This window comes from Motacilla alba, chromosome 3, assembly GCF_015832195.1.
Source record: "Motacilla alba alba isolate MOTALB_02 chromosome 3, Motacilla_alba_V1.0_pri, whole genome shotgun sequence".
Lineage (NCBI taxonomy): Eukaryota > Metazoa > Chordata > Aves > Passeriformes > Motacillidae > Motacilla > Motacilla alba.
In genome coordinates, this window is record NC_052018.1 from 29,896,514 (window position 1) to 29,914,605 (window position 18,092).

Sequence of the window (18,092 nt, forward strand, 5' to 3'; positions counted from 1 at the left end):
CCATCCTCATTGCCCTCCTTCAGACTGTCTCCAACAGCTCAATGTCTTCTTCATGTTGTGATGCCCAAAACTGCACACAGGACTCAAGGAGGCTTCCCCAGTGCAGAGCAGACTGCAGGGTATTCTTAACACTAATCCTCGTGCTTTTTCTCCCAATGAGTTTGCATGTAAATCCCTGTAATCAAGGAGTTCCAACCACTGTCTGTGACTAAGCAAGGCACAGTTTACAGGGAAATGTCTCTTTCACTATGGAAAGTGATGTAGTTGAGAAAAATTAGCTGGACAAGCTTGCCAGTAAGTTCTTTTTCAGGTGATGAAGGGTTAGAGGACTCAGGGAGACCTGAAAGAAGAACTAGCCTAGCAAACAGCTTTGGAGAGGGTTTAGTTAGGCAAGAAAACTCTGGAGATGCTATGAGAAGGAGCTTCTGTTTGTTCTTCCTGTCCACACAATGAGCTCCTAAACCTCCCCAATCTCTCTGGAATGCAGATGCTGCTTTGTGAGCTTTCTACTTTAACTATAGCCCAGTGATAATTTCTGATGGTAGTTGCTCAGCGTGTGCTAAGGTTTGACCTTTTCTTGCAGATAAAAGCAGTAACCAATGCAATTTTAAAATCCTATGGTCATTTACTTTAATGATACAACATACATCAGAAAATAACATCCTAACTAACCAAATATCTAGAGAATGCAATTATTTAGGAAAACTAAAATTATATCTTGAAGGCAGTCCAGTGTAAGTATTCTTTATTTTTAAAAGAATTGTCTTGTTGGGCTTTGTTCTGAAATGTGTAGTTCGTTCAACCATGCCCTATCACTTGTTATTATAGACAAAATTATTAGCCCAGGGACAATAACCTTTTTACAAGACTGTGCATACTGGGTGGAAATTTATTGCTCAATAATAATGAGAGGTAAGAAGCAACTATTTTATAATGTTACCTTTAAAAGCCCCTTACTCAATATTTGCTGACGTTGTATTATATCCCATAAATGTACTACATGTATTTGTAATAAAAGCAAAATTTAAAGAAGATAGTGAATCGCTGGTGTCCATGTCAAGCAGTAACTTTCTTTGGCATCATCAGAAAAAGTAGTAGTCATCATTTCCCTTTAATACAGATGTGTGGGGTAGAATTCATTTCACTCTGATGGCTCAGCTGGAATGCAGTAGTGGCATCCTTTTGGATGCAGGGAATAAAGAGAAGCACAGAGCCCAGTGAGCAAATCCAGCTCTGACTAAGAGGTCCACCTGGGCCACCTCCTCCTGCTGTACCAATGTGGGCAAAGGCACTTGTTTCCCCACAAAATTCTTGCCTAGCAATTCACATCCTCCTCTGCTGAGAGCTATTCACATGCCCTTTCTTCCCAGAAAGTTCCTACAGTTCTCAGCACACGTAAGATCATGCTACTTATTCCTGGTTGTGATGTGATACATACAGGAAGAGGCCCCAGCTAAAACCTGTCTGTCGTGCAAAAATAGCAAATGTGCTTGCCTTCTCTAGACTGAGAATCCCACAGCCTAACTAGAAGTACTGAACATATTTACATCTCCCCAGAGAAATCCCTTTGCTCCTTGTGTCAGAGGCTATTTCATTGCAGCTGTGAAGGATTACAGGCTCAGATGATTAAAAAACTCTCCCACAAGTCCAAAGTACTTGAAGAGCTCACTGTCCTTGCTGCACAGCAGGACTAGTGACCAGCTTTAAAAAGAGTGCAGAAGCTGCTCCCAGGCCTCTTGAATGTTTCCCAGGAGTTGTAAAAAGGTGCAGGTTTTCTGCTGTGCACTTGCAGATATAATTCAGATAGGAAGATTTCTCTCCAGAGACACCCTGGTTCAAACACAGATTATTTAGCTGCACGTTGACTAATCTTGCTGCTGTTGCCTCAGTGAAAGCACAGGAGAACCTGGAAGAAAGATTATGCTTTCTCTTTTCTGTTTCTGGTGGACAATACCAAATTACCCTGTCCAGTATTTAGTTCTGCCATTTGTTTAGTTGGTTTTTGGATTCTGTAGCTGAATTGTGCAGATTAACCCTGCAAAATGCATGAGATTACTCTGAGATCCATAAACAGGGTGTCTGGCTTGGTTGAGATGTTTTGCTTACCCCACATCCCTCCCTTAGAGAAAGTAGCAGAAGCTAATGAAGAGATGTGTGGGTTTGGATAGCTTTGTGTGACTCATGTATAATGTGAAGGAAAAGGGGAAAGAACAAGCCTGTGGAAGCTGCCAAGGTTGCTGAATTGTGCAGTGGCCAAGGCAACGTGAGGCTGCCGAGTTGCAGAGCACCCTGCCCAAATCTGTGTTGGGTGGAGGTAACAGGCATGTGGTCCTATTCTTCTGGCATCCCAGCCATGACAGTGGGTAAATCACTTAGCCATATGCCTCCCAACGCATTTTTTATTATTTCTTTGGGTCTGGCAATGTTTCTGACCCTGCCTTTGTGCAGTGCCTCTCTTTGTGTGGGGCTCTCTCCTTTTATCTGTCCCTGGACATATAATATTTTTAATACCTATCATAAGGACAGAAATTGGGATGGGGTGGGGGTTGGGGGGCAGGGGTTTACACATAATGGGAGAAAAAATGGCAGTAAATACTAAAAGTAAAGCAGAAGACTGCCCATCATTCTTTCTATGTACTTAACTTTAAACTAGGAATTGTAATTTATAATAAAGCAGTAAAATTTTATGAATTCTGGTGGTTTTGTTTCACTACGTATTCAAACTTTTGGAATGGGTTTAATAAAAAGAGAAACAGAGAAGACAATAATCTATAAAATTTCTAGAAATAGGAGCACAGGGGAGCAGTTTGAAGCTCTACTTCCAGCTGTGCAAAAATGTGGTTTCTGCTACTGCTTTAAATTGGTCGTTGGTTGCAGGGCTCAATTTACAGACTGGACCTGGATGCCAGTCCTCAGACCTGGTTTTCTAAACAATTGAAGTTTAATTCTGTTTCCTCTGTTCTTTTCACCTTTCTACCACAAGTAAGCCTTGCTGTCTCCTGTTGTGGTCCCCTCCCACCCATCTAGGACCATCTTTCCTTCTGCCCATAACTGTTTTGTCAGTGCTTTCAGGTCTTCCAAATTTCTTTGGTAAATTCCTTTCCCAGTTTTGCCAAACACCTGTCTTAGCAGCAGCTCCCATCCCTTGTGTCTCTTTCACTCTTATCTCATAATCAACATTACTCACTGGATTGTGCCAAATATGGATTTGAGCTCTTGGCAGGATCTCTCCTTACATGTTTGTTTGAGGAGTGTAGTATGTACTTGACAGCTTGAAAAATAAACCAGGTGAACCATATTGATCTATTAAGGCATGATTTTTAGAGAAGAGAAGGTTGGAAATTTCTTTAAAGCTCCGTGGATTTTACAGGCCACTCTCAACCATAAATCTCTTACAAATCTCACAAGGCTCTCACTCTGTGTCTGGGGCAAGGCTGAGGGGATAGCCCACAGGAAACCTGCAGTTAGGACGGGAGAGCTATGGCTCTGGGTGAGAGGAGGCAGCCTGTCCCATTCTAGGGAATTCATTTCAAAAGAAGAAACTCTTGGAAACTGCTTTTTGGACAGCCAAGGGCATGGGATTTCCTCAAGGTAGTGAACCAGCAAGGTAGGGTGCCTCCAGCAACAGGTCTCATTTCTGGAAGTCATTCCCAGGTATAATCAAAAAGTTTTAGCAAATCTAGAATAGAATCTATGTTGCTGACAGATCTACTCTGGCAGGATAAAAGCACTGGCCTTAAAAGAAGTCTTGTTTTTACCATGAGCATGAAGATGGACCTTTGCTGAACACAGGAGCAAAGAAAAGGATGACATACTAGATGGCAGAAGGGGATGTACCCATGCTGATAAAGTAGCTAAAAATGTTTTAAACCTTGGCAGCAAAGAGGTGAAGAGTTTATTTAACAAACCCAAACCTATTCTCTTGAGGCAATGGTGAATTTGATATTAAAAAGGGAAAAGCTCTCCAGCTTCTGTTGTACCTTCTTGCCATACCAGAGGATGCTTTGCTATTTCAATTCCCTGTTTTGGCTAAAAGGCCAAAAACCTCAGTGTATGTTCAAGGAAGCTGCAAGAATAAAAGATCAGTTACAGCATTAACATTTTGGTCCAAAATTTAATCTTTACCCTGTTTCTCTGCAACATCTGTGTGTCAATTGCAGAGATGTTCATTCATCTCTGCTAACATTGCTCAAACACTTTCAGATTTTATAAAGTTCTGGGTTTTAATTTCTGCCAATTTTTGGATAAGCTCTGATAAATCCAAACTGATTTCAAATTACAAAGATGATTCAAACTTTGAAAGTGCTTTAAAATACACTGCAACAAATAATTCCATTTCCTCTACTGATGCCCTAAGCCCCCAGGGTCTGTGCAATAACCACTCCTTTTTTCAATCTGCTTCATCCTTCAATGAAGCAAGTTAATTTAATAATCTTAATACAGAGAATTTTGTTTCTTACTAGTCCCTGCAAGCTGGAGTTCTCACTACATAGGCCCTAGACACTGACAAATTGAACATTCACTCAAAAGCAGAGCAATGGAATGACCAAGGGAAATCATGACACTCATCAGCTCCTGTGGCAGCTCTGCGGCTCTCTGCACTCAGCAAAGTAGACAGGGGGTCAGATCTGAAGGCATCATTCTCTGAGACAGACCAAAATGTGCAGGGAAGCTGAAGACATTGAGGCACTGTGAACTCTTCCTTTGGACATCATACTGTAAAGGGAAAATAATTGAATTCGTCTGAGGCTTGGCTGATGTTGACATTTTCAGTGAGAGGAGTCAACTTACAAGTGTCTGCAACCTTCAGTCCTTGCTGACATAAAGTGATACTTTGTCCCTTGCAGTATTTAAGTCATTTAACATTCCAGATATGCTGTTTGAAGTACCTTGGGATCAAAACCACTCCCTAGACAAGCACAGGCTCCTAACATAGACAGATACTGTTTACTAGTGATGCCCTTTCTTCCTGTTTCACTTTAAAATGAGATGTCTGTTGGTAAAAATCCACCAGACAGACAGCTTTACAGACTGCAGCTCTTACCCACATGACAAGAATGTTGCAAATTGCAGGACCCCAGTCATCCTCCTCACCACACTATCCAAACAAGTGCTTACCCGGAAGGAGCTGCCTCACAGGAGAAAAGTTCACTCCTTGCAACACTCATGCAATTTATAATTGTGGTTTGGTTTTTTTGGTTTTTTTTTAAGGTGTTAATTAGAATTCTAAAGTAAGCAACAAGTTACCTTGAGACTGGAATTGGAGCACAAAAATGCTGAAGACAACACCAGGATAATTTAAGTATTTATCTTACCTAACTTGAAATATCTTCCCCATACAGATGAGTTACTTGTCCAGAAGCCCCACATAGTGTAGGGACTAAGCAGAACTCTCTAGAAGGATTTGTGTCAGGCAAATTGGATCTTACATGCCTTGTTTACATTCAGATACCTACATTGCAAGAACCTGAATTTGAACTGATAAATCCCATTCCAAATGACATTTAGATAGACAGATTTTTAATTTTTTTTTTTTTTTTTTTTTAGTTTTGCTGGTTGGTCCATGTCAAATTCAAACTTATGCTTACAAAGGAAGAAAAAAAATAGTATGCTGCAATTAAACTGTGCTTTTGAGAGATGCTGTTAGTCCACTTGAAGTACTAAGCTGCCACTTCAAAATGGATAATAATAAAAAGCAAAAAGGAATATATTTTGCAGATAGATTGCCCAGTGTTCAGAATCTTACACTCGTATTAATATTACTTATTATTCTAATTTTACCTGCAAGCACAAGTAATGTTCACACAACATCATAGACAAATAAAGGTGACAGGCCTTGACTTCAGACCTTAAAATATTAATGAGACTAAACATAGAAAGTGATGACAATAAATGAAGGATAAAGTGGGGCATAGAAGAAATAGGTCTCAACAGTGTAACAACACAAGAGAAGCACTTTGATTTTTCTTCCAATCACTGTTTTCACACATATAAAGTAGCTGAAGGAGCCAAAGCAGAAGTAAAGAGGTGAAGCCACCCCAAAGACCTTGTCCAGGAAGAAAGAATGTCAGAATTGTGACCGTCAGTTTCAGGAGTTCACCAGTCTCACCTCAAGCCACTGTACCAAATTACTTTCTGAAGAGCTCACAACAGTGGAACAAGTAAAACTCTGAAAGCATATTAAAGGAAACAGTTCACTGTTCCTCTTCTTATTGAAAGAGGTTAAAGCAACTTAAATAGAATTTCAATCAATCATTCCCATCCTGATGGACAAATTTCAGTCCAATGTAATTGGAAATGGCAGTTGAAAAATCTTGATAAGAGGGATTTAGATGAGAATGCTAACAAAGAGCAGTAAAAACTGGCATGTCTAATGCAAGATTGTTTTTCCTTTTATCCTCGCAGTAATTTTCTAACTCAACTATTGAATTTCTCGTAATATCCTGAGGGATGCTGTGAAACCTGCTATTCAGCTGCTCTAAAGGAATCCTTATTGTCTGAAACAAGGAGACACATTCAGTTCATGAACCCAAACCAAGTTTCTTTTTTTTGCTTCCAAGATTTTTTGGACAATGTTTTCCTCACGTAATTTCAAATTACAGATCCATTTCACCTCAGGCTTACAACTATGGTTTCAGAATGTTCTGGGTGAAGATGATTGATTAGGTGCCTGATAGAACATATGCTGAATTAAGCAGGACCATCTAACCCCTCCCCATTTAATTAAGAGGTCTTCTGGGATAATTTGTTGATGACTCCCCTCACACAGCGTGACAATTCTCTCCTCAAGTCTTTAGGATCACCAGCATTTGTGACCCTTCTATACTGACACCTCTTGAAATGACCCAAGACCATTGTGAAGGAATCGCACATGTGACCTTCAGTGAGGGGTGACGACCCAGGATTACAGATAGCGCTTCAATCAGAGGATGCACAGCAGCCTGTGTGATAAGCCAGGGTACTTTGCTACAGCTTTATTAGCCAGACAGCCACAGGCAGCAGCAAAGAGGGCAATAGCTGGGTATGAACTGACCATGTGCTGATCAACAGCAGTTTAACATGAGCCAGCATGTGCCCAGGTGGCCAAGAAGGTCAGTGGCATCCTGGCCTGGATCAGCAACAGTGTGGCCAGCAGGACCAGGGCAGTGATTGTCCCCCTGTACTCGGCACTGGTGGGGCTGCACCTCAAATCCTGTGTCCAGTTCTGGGCCCCTCACTGCAGGAAGGACTTTGAAACGCTGGAGTGAGTCCAGAGAAGGGCAGCAAAGCTGGTGAAGGGTTGGGAGCACAAGTCCTGTGAGGAGCAGCTGAGGGAGCTGGGGGTGTTCATGCTGGAGAAGAGGAAGCTCAGGGGAGCCCTTACCACTCTCTACAACTGCCTGGCTGGATGGGGTCAGTCTTTTCTCTCAGGCAGCCTGGGGCGGGACAAGATGACAAGGCCTCAAGCTGCACCAGGGAAGGTTTAGTTTGGAAACCAGGAACAATTTATTAATGGAGGTGTCCAAGAAATAACTGGATGTCGCACTCAGTGCCATGGTCTATTTGACACGGTGCTGTTCGGTCGCAGGTTGGACTCAAGGATCTTTGAGGCCTTTTCTGACCTGAATGATCTAGTGATTCCCTGATATGTGCAAACTGGGGATATGATGTAGTGAGAAGATAGGTGACAGGAGAGATGGAACTGATGTGATTAAGGTATAAAGCTGTGTATATATTATGTTTCCATATACCACATGGAAAACTGAACGAAGCCTGATTATAAAGTAGTGGGAACAATGTCTACATTTTTAAGGAGCAAGTGAACAGCAACAATACATTGCTCTATAGAATGAAACTCTGCAGCATAAAATAGAAAGATGGTACAGTCATGAATTCTATTGCTTTATATTGTGCATGTTAAAATAAAAATTAATCAGTGAAATGTGAAACCAAAGCAGCCCACATTGCACTCTATTTCTTGTTGCTAGGCATTATTTGTTCATACTGTGATGCAAGGTGTTTTGCTTCTAGTGTCAAAAAAGGTGTTAAGATTCTCCCATCTTGTAAACATTTAATCAGGCAGTAGAACAGATAAGCAAGGGCTGAAAAGAAGACTGACTAGATTCATCTTCCTTTTAAATTCCAGAAGAATACTGTAATCCAATCCTGTGAAATGGACCGTTCCCTGTGATCCTGTTCATGCCTTTATGCTACTGTCTTTTTTCTCAAGCTAGCAGGATGGCTCCCAACCACTTAACCTCGTTTTGAGCACAGTAGTTTGGATTTCACTGTAGTAGGTTGTTGTGGTTTAATCCCAGCCAGCAATAGCTGCTCACTCATTCCCCCTTGGTGGGACTGGGAGAAAATGGGAAGGGTGAAAGTGAGAAAACTCATGGGTTGAGACAAAGACAGTTTAAAAGGTAAAACTAAAGCCATGAATGCAAGCAAAACAAATCAAGGAATTCATTCACCAATCCTGATGGGCAGACAGGTGCTCAGACATTTCCTGGAAAGCAGGACACCATCACATGTAATGTGACGTGGGCAGACAACATCATCACTCCAAAGGTCCACCCCTTCCTTCTTCTCCCAGATTTATATGCTGAATATGGCATCAGATAGTGTGGGGTTACCCTCAGGTCAGTTGTGGGCAACTCTTCTGGCTGTGTCCCCTCCCAGCTCCTTGTGCACCCCCTCCTTGCCGGGGTGTGGTGTGAGGAGCAGAAAAGGCCTTGACTCTGTCCAAGCACTGCTCAGCAATAACTGAAACATCCCTGTTATTAACACTGTTTCCAGCACTAATGCAAAACACAGCCCCATACCAGCTGAGGAAAATAACTCCATCCCAGCCAAACCCAGCAAGCATGTACTTTAGCAAGTCATTTAGTTCCAACCTGAATGCGCCAAGAAATGTAGAAGACACCCTTTCCCTGAAAGTTGCTCCCAAATTATTCATTCAGACTGCTTACAAAACTGAGCAGAGAGTGATGGTGACCCACTCTAGGTTCCAACTACCTGTTCCTTCTGCCTTCTCTTTCTCCTCAGTAGAAGATCTTTCAACATCTAATCTATTCCCTTACATAATTACACTACAATCCTCTTATTTTGGGTGTCTCTTGGATAAACTAAATTAATCAACCTCTGTGTGAATATCACAAAAGGCTTTTCCAGTAGTCCAAAAATAATTTTCATATGATCTCCAGCATGCCAACATCCTTTAGGAAATGTGGACATTGCAAATAGAATTCAAATAATCTAAATTTAGTTGTCTAAAACACAGGTGCCTTGTCTAACGTAATAGTTCTGGGTCTCTATCTAGTCAACAAAGTGAAACAGACAGTGCCAGGAGACAATTATTCCCACCTCTCTCAGGCATCTAGGAAGGCTGGATGCCCTCTGAAGGTGTCTAATTGAATGCACAGGATGTCTGAACAGCTAGTTTTGACTACATTCCTTTCTGTTAAATCATGAGTGCTAGTTGAGATGTGTAGCAACACACAACTGTACAAATTCTCATATCAAGCAGAGGAGATACTCCTGCCTACTCATTCTACTTCTTATACACCCATCAAGAGAAGTAGATGTTTCCACTTGGAATTTGTATTCAATTTGCTACAAGCACAAAATCCATTTTTAGAGTCAAGTTTTCAGCATACGTTCACACATTCCATAAATAAGCCTATGTACTCCTGGCTTCTGGAAGTGGGTGTCTGTTTTTGAATTCAGCTGTTACAAAAATTCATGCTGTGTAAAGATCAGTTTCTCAGACAGCTCCATCGAGACTCCCTCACCACTGTGTCCTTCTTATTGTCAAACATGTTTGCCAACTCTTCATGCTGAAATGCAATACACACAAGGATGCAGAGTGCTGCCAGTAACATTCACACTGATGTCCCTGCTTTGGAAAGATTACAAAATAAAACAGTTCTTCTACTCATCATTCATTGCAAATGGTGTAATATTCCACAATGCTTCAGTTCTGAGAAGTTTAGAAAGAAGGAAAGAAACAACCTCACCAGTGAGTTTGAAACTTGTGTTTCACACATTCAGGTCTGAAATGGATCATTTTTCCAAATCTATAAGCTAGGATTTAAATGAGAAGAGGATGCAATAGTCTCAGATCAGTTGGAATGATGACCATGGTAGGATGGCTTTTCTTAATCTAAAGTTTCATACAGCAAGATCACAGTTGTTATGGTCTTACCCAGACAAAACATCTGCTGAGATAACTCCAGCTTCTTTCACATAATCCCAGCAGTTTAAGCAAAAAATACCAGAAGCTGCTGCTGTTAAAAATATGCTCTGTACAAATAAAGTGGCTTGCAGAATTGTGGCTCCTTTTAAATAATACAGAGGACTAATATTAATCGGACTGCAGCTCCTCACAGATAAGTCTGGAAAAGCAATGTTACCACACCAAACTGAAGCTCATTTTGATACGGAAAAAGGTAACAAAAGTGTGCAGAAACACCACTGCTTAAGCCAGCCTTCTCAGATATATGTGTTGAACATCACCACGCTCAATGTGACATTGTCAAAGCTCAAAAGAGCACTACTGAAGCACTTTACATGGTTTTTAAAAGCAGTCTCCTCCTCACTGATAAGATTAAAATTGATGAACCATCTCTGCTGGACCAAAAGAAAGATTTCTATGTATCTTATTTTTATTTACTAGACAGAGGACAGTTTCTTGATGGCAGCTTTTTTTCACAGGTTATCAAATCACCTTTAAGAAAACAGCTTGTCTTTCAAAATCAAATTTGCCACTGGGGGAGTGTTTTGCTGTTGATTAGAAAACAATTTCTAGAGAACAGAACTGAAACTAAATGTAAGTGAAAAAAAATTCAATTCCTGTGTCCAGAAATACTGTTGTTTACATAAACTGCCAAATTGAGAACATGAATGCCTAGATGTCTGAGCTAAAAGGTTTAATCCATATTGGGTTCAGTTTTACTGTTGTACTCAGGAGCAGAACTGACATTGCACTTCACGAAAATGTCTAATGTGACAGGTACAAAGTGACTCTGGAAGTATGCAACATTATTTCAGGCCCCAGTACCACAAGCCTCTGCTCCCTGCAGCCGCTCCTATGCCAGAGACAGCTGAAAGGAGGTGCTGCAGTCCCCACCCATTCCCCTGCAAATTCTGTATTTTTAATTACACAGCAGATCAATCTGTTTTGGAAACTGGTGGATTTTGGTCTAAAGTGAATTTGGCTGAAAAAGAGCCATCTTTTTCTGTAGAAATTATAGAATTTCTTACAGATTCTAAGTGCCTCTGTGTGTCCTGGGAAAAGTATAATGGACAAATTAATTAATCACAGCTTTTGTTGTGGTATGTAAGTAAAATTACCATTAACTGCCAAATCTTTGCGTGCCATAAGTGGAAACAACCCTACTGGCTACCATTTAATCTACCCTGTGATTCTGCATCCCTGTCTGTGTGTGGCAGTAGTTGCTCTACTTAGATGTTGGTCTTCATGACCAGGTCAGAACTAACAAATAATATGGGCAAAGAGCTCTTTACAAAATGCTCTTTTGTCCCAAAGCAGGGTGACTTTACCCAGTGTATTGAGTTGACCCTGGATGGGCACCAGATGCTCACCAGGTGCTCTATCACTTCTCTCCTGAGGTGGACAGGAGACAGAAAATATAACAAAAGATTCATGGGTCATGATATGGGCAGGGAGAGATCACTCACCAGTTCCTGTCACAGGCAGCACAGACTTGGGGAAATTAATTTAATTCATTCTAAGTTAAATCAGAGTAGGGTAATGAGAAATAAAACCAAATCTTAAAAAAAACCCTTCCATTCCCCGCCCTCCCCTTCTTCTTCACAGGCTCAACTTTGTTCCTGTTTTCTCTACCTCCTCTTTCCCAGTAGGGATCAGGGAATGGTCAGTTTATCACTCCTGAGGGGGAAGACTCCTCACATTTCTTCCCCTGCTCCAGCATGGGGTGTGTCTTTTGGGAGACAATCCTCCATGAATTTTCCAATGGGGGTGCTCCCTATAGCCTGCAGTCCTTCATGAATTGCTTCAGCGGGGATCTGTTGTGTTGCACTAAATAGTTATTTAGTTGTTGTTTTGCACTGGGTGATTAGGGATTTGCTCTGAGTGGGCCTTGCATTGCACGGAATGGTTTGTGTTGTATGGCTTGGTTTGTTATTCCCTTCTCCCATCGCATGGTCTCTCCCTCATCCACCCCTCTGCCCTGTACCCCCTGGTGGTCTGTCCCCTGGTTGCCCCTCTCCTCGCCCCTCCTCAGTGGTGTCCTGTTGGCTGTGATCCTCTTCCCCCCGCCCCCATTCCCTCGGATATAAAAGTCCCCCACAAGAAGAGAACACTCTCTTTTCTGCCTGGGGGGTCACCAGAGTCTGAGGTGTCCCCTCTCAAGTCAATAAAGAGAGGACCCTCGTCCCCACGTGGAGAAGGGTGCTTCTCGTCTTTTACTTTTATCCATGTAAGTCCGTGTGGGCTGGGGTCCATAGCCAGCCAGAGTGGACCCTCAACAGCCCGAGAGACATGGTTTTGCAGGGGTCCCCCATGGGGTCAGAAGTCCTGACAGCAAACCTGCTCCAGCATGTGCTCCTCTCTCTGGGGGTCACAGATCCTGCCAGGAGCCTGTTCCTGGAAAGGGCTTCCCATGGATCACTGCCTCTTTTGTGCATCCACCTGCTCCAGTGTGGGTCCCCTCCATGGGCTGCAGGTGGATGTCAGCTGCCTCACCATGGTCTGCAGCAGGGGCTGCAGGGGGGACTCAGCTCAGCAACACTTCCTCCTCCTCCTCCTCCTCCTCCTCCTCCTCCTCCTCCTCCTCCTCCTCCTCCTCCTCCTCTTCTTTCACTGACCTTGGGGTCTGCAGGGTTATTGCCCTCAAGTATTCTCACTCTTATCTCTGGCTGCAGTTCTGCAGAAGTTTTTTTGCCCCTTATCAAACACTTTATTCAAGAGGTGCTACCACTGCCACTGATGGGGTTGGGCTTGGCCAGCAGTGGGTCCATCTCAGAGCTGGCTGTCGTTGGCTCTGTTGGACAGGGGGTATGTTTCTAGCATCTTCTCACAGCAGCCACCCCTGCAGCAGTCCCACTACCAAGACCTTACCATGCAAACCAGATACACCCAGAGTGTCCACTGGGAGCCTTGTCTGGTGTCGGAACCCAGGACTCTCCTCTGGGTGTCCTGGATGGCCAGAGCCTCTGGCAGGGGGCTCTGAGACCCTGGCATGCAGCCAAAGACACTCTTGGGGTTTTAATCTTAGCCCATGGAGCAAATTACTAACTCTGTATGAAGAATTACAAGCCACACACACTCAAGTTTAGATATTGTAGTAGAAGTAGTCACGAAGTAAAGGGTAGGATTTCTGAGTGCTGTACAGGGGGGTTTTAAGCCTTGTACGCAGGGGTCCAAGTTTTGTACATGGGGGTCAGGAGATCTAAGATGGAGGGACTTGGGTGTGCCCTGTCCTCTTTCTTTCTCCTTCCTAACCTCCATGTCTTTGGTGATGTTGGCACTCACAGATTGGTTTAGAGTAGAAAGTCACCATTCAATATAGATAGTAGGTATTGGGGGAAAGGTATAAACATGTAGTACGTAATATATGATATAAAAGATGGCACCAGCCCCCTGGGAGGGCAGAGTGCCTTTGTCTGAGCTGCTGAACGGGCCACAGCAGTTCAGGGAGAAGAATCTTGTAGATAACCAACAATAAACAACCTTGAGAACAGACAACAGAAGACTACTGAGTCTTTCTTCGAAGGCACGGGTTGGAGGAGGGACTTTTCCATCTTTTGGGGTCATCCCAATCCGGGGGTGAAACCCCACAGTCTGGGAATGTGCAGCTTGAATGAGCTGAAGCTGTTCCACAAGGCATGCTTAATAACTAAACAAGAGAGATGGCCCTCCAGAGGGTGCTCAGTTCCCTTGTGTCTGGCTGCGTCTGGCACTGTAGGTGGAGCCTGCTGTGCAAAGCTGGATGAAAGAACAAGTACATAACCTGTAGCATGGCTTGACACTGCACCCTTAGAAAATTTGGGTTCTAATTTTATTTCCATTAGAATCTGCTTGGACTTACAGAGGACATGTTTTTCATTAAGCCATTTATTAATGTTATTGATTTTGAAGTTCTTAGCTGTTTGAAAGTACTGTCTTTGTTGGTTCACAAATAACAGAGACATACAGAGTGAGCATTAACTTTTATTTTGAACCTTTTCATTACGTACAGAGACCTTCAGATGATATAGGTGTGTACCTGTGGGGATGCTGAATAATGTTATCAGACAATATCCTATCCCTCATGTTCTATGCTCTAGCTGTGGAGAAAAGTAGTTGCATTTAATATTGATAACATGATATTAAAAAGACTGGTTTTAGCGGCTTCAGCATGTGTTTCTTAAAAATTAAATTATGTTTTTATTTTAAAGAGACAAAGAAATAGCAGTGTGTCCTGGTTGTAGCTCAGGTAAAGTTAATTTTCTTCAGAGTAGCTGGAATGGGGCTGAGTTTTGGATTTGTGCTGGAAACACTGGTAATAACAGGGATGTTTTAGTCATTGCTGAGCAGTGCTTGGACAGAGTCAAGGCCTTTTCTGCTCCACAGGCCACCCCACCAGTGAGGAGGCTGGGGGTACACAAGGACTCAGGAGGGGACACAGCCAGGACAGGTGATGCCAGCCATCAGAGAGACATCCCATACCATATGGCATCATGCCCAGTGTGTAAAGCTGGGGGAAGAAGAAGGAAGGGAAGGGACCTTTGGAGTGATGGCATTTGTTTTTCCAAGTCACTGTTACCCATGATAGGGCCCTGCTGTCGTGGGGATGGCTGCACACCTGCCTGCCCACAGGAGCTGATGGATGAATTATTTGGTTTGCTTTGCTTGCATGTGAAGCTTTTGCTTTACCTGTTAAACTGTCTCTATCTCAACCCACAAGTTTTCTCACTTTTAGCCTTCTGATTCTCTTCCCATCCCACTGAGGAAAAATGAGTGAATGAGTGGATGTGGGGCTTTGTTGCCAGCTGGAGTTAAACCACAGCACAGTGGCAAAGAAAATATCTCTAGGGAAGCATGTGCATGAAGTTCCAGATGGAATTGAGAAAGGCAAAATGCAGCTGTCACAGTCTCACACAAAGGGACCTGATATGGTGATATATTTCTCATCTTGATAGCTATTGCCAGTCTTCACTTTGTTCCTCCACACAATTTGTTTCTCCTAGAAAGCCCAGGCCTGCAGCAGAGCAGCTATTGTGCCAACACAGAACAGAAACACAGCATTCATCCCAAGAGGTTGAAGATGAGATCTAAAATATATGCATCTATTTATTTAGGCAGGATGTAAAGAGGCAAAACCCAAATGCCTACTTTTCCTTGCAAACAATTCCTTAGGGACCCAAAGTTGGCTGAGGCACACCTCTGACCTGTATTACATGCTTTTACAAACAGGCTGATAAGTATCAGCCATAGATACTTCAGCTCTTCTTGCCAGAGTTCCACACCAAGACCTTGTTTTTCATGCTGTTCAACAGCTCATACATGCCCTTCCTGCCCCCAAATTGTCTTTACTCAGTTAATTACTTCCATTATGAAAAGCTAAGCATGGTATTTTTTCGTGTTAAATCTGTGCTTTCACCTGTCAGGTGGGTCAATAGCAAAAGAAGGTTATGCATGTACAATAATTGGTTTTTGCAGGTGAGCCATGCCCTTGATTTTCTTCTGAATGTAGATTTTACTTCAAATATTTTGCTCAGGTTCCTCTGTGCTTTTTTGTGCTGCCTGCTGTAAGAGTTAAAAACTCAAATTTTCTTTGATTTAAGCTGTAAACAGACAGGTTAGAATAAAGGAAAGCATTGGGAGACACAAAATGAGCCAGCTTTCTGTCACTCTCTTCAGGCTGATTACAAGTCTCACACTGTGCTATGCGCCCTTGGAGTATTTTACAAAAGATTTAAAATCCATTGAAAAGGTAAATGAAATTCATCCTGAAAAAAAAAAATAAAAAGAAAGGAACATTTTTTTGACAGTCTTTGTTCTACCCAGAGAAGGTACTGCTTTGGTATCATTTACAGCCTCCATGCACAGTGAAGCATGCTGGCATTCTGAATAGCTTTAATACAGTATCACTGTACTTGGGAGACATCCTAGCCTGCACCAGGCTTTCCCATGTCAGAGTCACACTCCCCTCCGAATGGTTGTTGCTGCTTAGTGATTAAAAAAAAAGAAAGAAGGAAAAAAAAGCCGTTTTTTCAGCCTTCTCACAAAGCTTGTATATTATTGTATGAAAAGTCTCATTAAAAAATAGGACTCTAACCATCTCTCATTTGCCAGAGTTTAAGACTAAAAAATAACGGGAGTGCTACAAAATGTGTTAATACAATTTTAATCTCTGGTTTCTTTTAATCTTCCACATATCTGAGGTAGACTTGCTTCTCCTGAAGAATAAAGCATTCAAGTACATATTTTGTTTTTTCCCTGCTGTGTTAATGAAACCGGGCAGGTTCTAAGGAAATTGAATTAGTCTCATCTTTAAATATTCATTAATTTAAACAGGAGGACTGGAAAATTGGTCACTAGCTATTCAGTAAATAGCACTCTCAAATTGGCTGTCCCTATAATTGCTATGATTTTGTTTTAATAACATTGATTTCTTTGTGCAGTGAAATAACATATTGATACAAGCACATTCAGGACCATTAGGATGATTATTGTTCAGCTGTTTTCCGTAGGGCTCCTGCTTAAAAAAAAACATAGATTGAAATGACCTTGTACATATTTTGAGAAGATATTAAATAATATTTCTCTATCAAACTAGTAGCAAACCTCAGGGAGCCCACAGCCATAAACACTGTAAAGTTTAAAACACAAACAATGTAAGCACTTTGGGAAAACATACACTAAATCCTATTCTGATGAAACAAACTCTTGAATGTCTGATTCTTGACTGTGCACCTTATGCCGTTATTTAGTTGCTTTTTAAAATGTGACTTTTATTGAGTATGCCTATATCACAGACCAGACATAGTTCTGTCCCGGAGCTCCTGGACAGAAGTTTATGAACATGCCCACAGAGTCTGCAATGGCCAGGGTGTACCAGGCTGCCACACATCTACTGCTCAAGTGACAAGCATTTGCAAAGTCTGAGGTCTCCTCCATGTGCTGGGCTTACTGAGGAAGCACTGACCATCTACCCAAAAAATGAGCTGTACTTTCTGGCCCCTCACCTTTCACAGCATCAAAGAGCTGAGCTGTATATGTGTAAGGTACACCTATGAGCAGTTTGGGGAGGATTGGAGAGATGCCTGTCCAGTTTTTTATTTAGCTGGCGCTTTTTTTGGTCACTGGCTGCTTTCATACAATGACGAATGATACTGTCCAGTATGTTAAAGGGAAATTTCAGAAGATATATGAGAAAGACAAATGTAAGTTACAAAAATAATCCTATTTCCTAACCTTTACAGGAACACACCGCTAGTGAAAAGAAAGGAAACGGGAATGTATACATTCTATGATTATGTTTTCTTTTCTATACATTGTACATATTATGATCAGCTGTGTCTACCCACAACAGCTTCTTCAAGTTCCTGCATAGGAATGTGAACTTTCTTTAACAGCAACTTTGAACAAGTTGGGAATGGAGGAGTGAAGTTGAAGCTGAGAAGACAGTGGGGATTTTGGATGGTTTAGGTTTTGTCTCTGCTTGTCATCATCCAACTCTATTGTGGCTGACAATAACCTAAATTAATCTTCCCCATGGTCAGTATGTTTTGCCCATGATGGTAAATGGTGAGCGATTTTCCTGTCCTTATCTCAACCCATGAGCATCATTTCCCCTCCTATCTTGTTGAGAACTGGGGAGTGAGAGTGGCTGGTTTGGTATCCAGCAGCTGGCCAAGGTCAGCCCATCAGATAGGGGTGTGGAGAAAATACAGGATCTTCACTCAGCTAGATATTTACTACAGGGGATAAAAACATACCCTAACAACTCCACCTCTTTTTAACTAACTCTCCCAATCCCTTGCCTCACTTTCCCTACATGTTTGTTTATGTTTATGGAGGCAGTGGTTCTATGAATATTCATTTCCTTCTCGTGCTTAGAGTTCTGTTGATGAAGACACGTAGC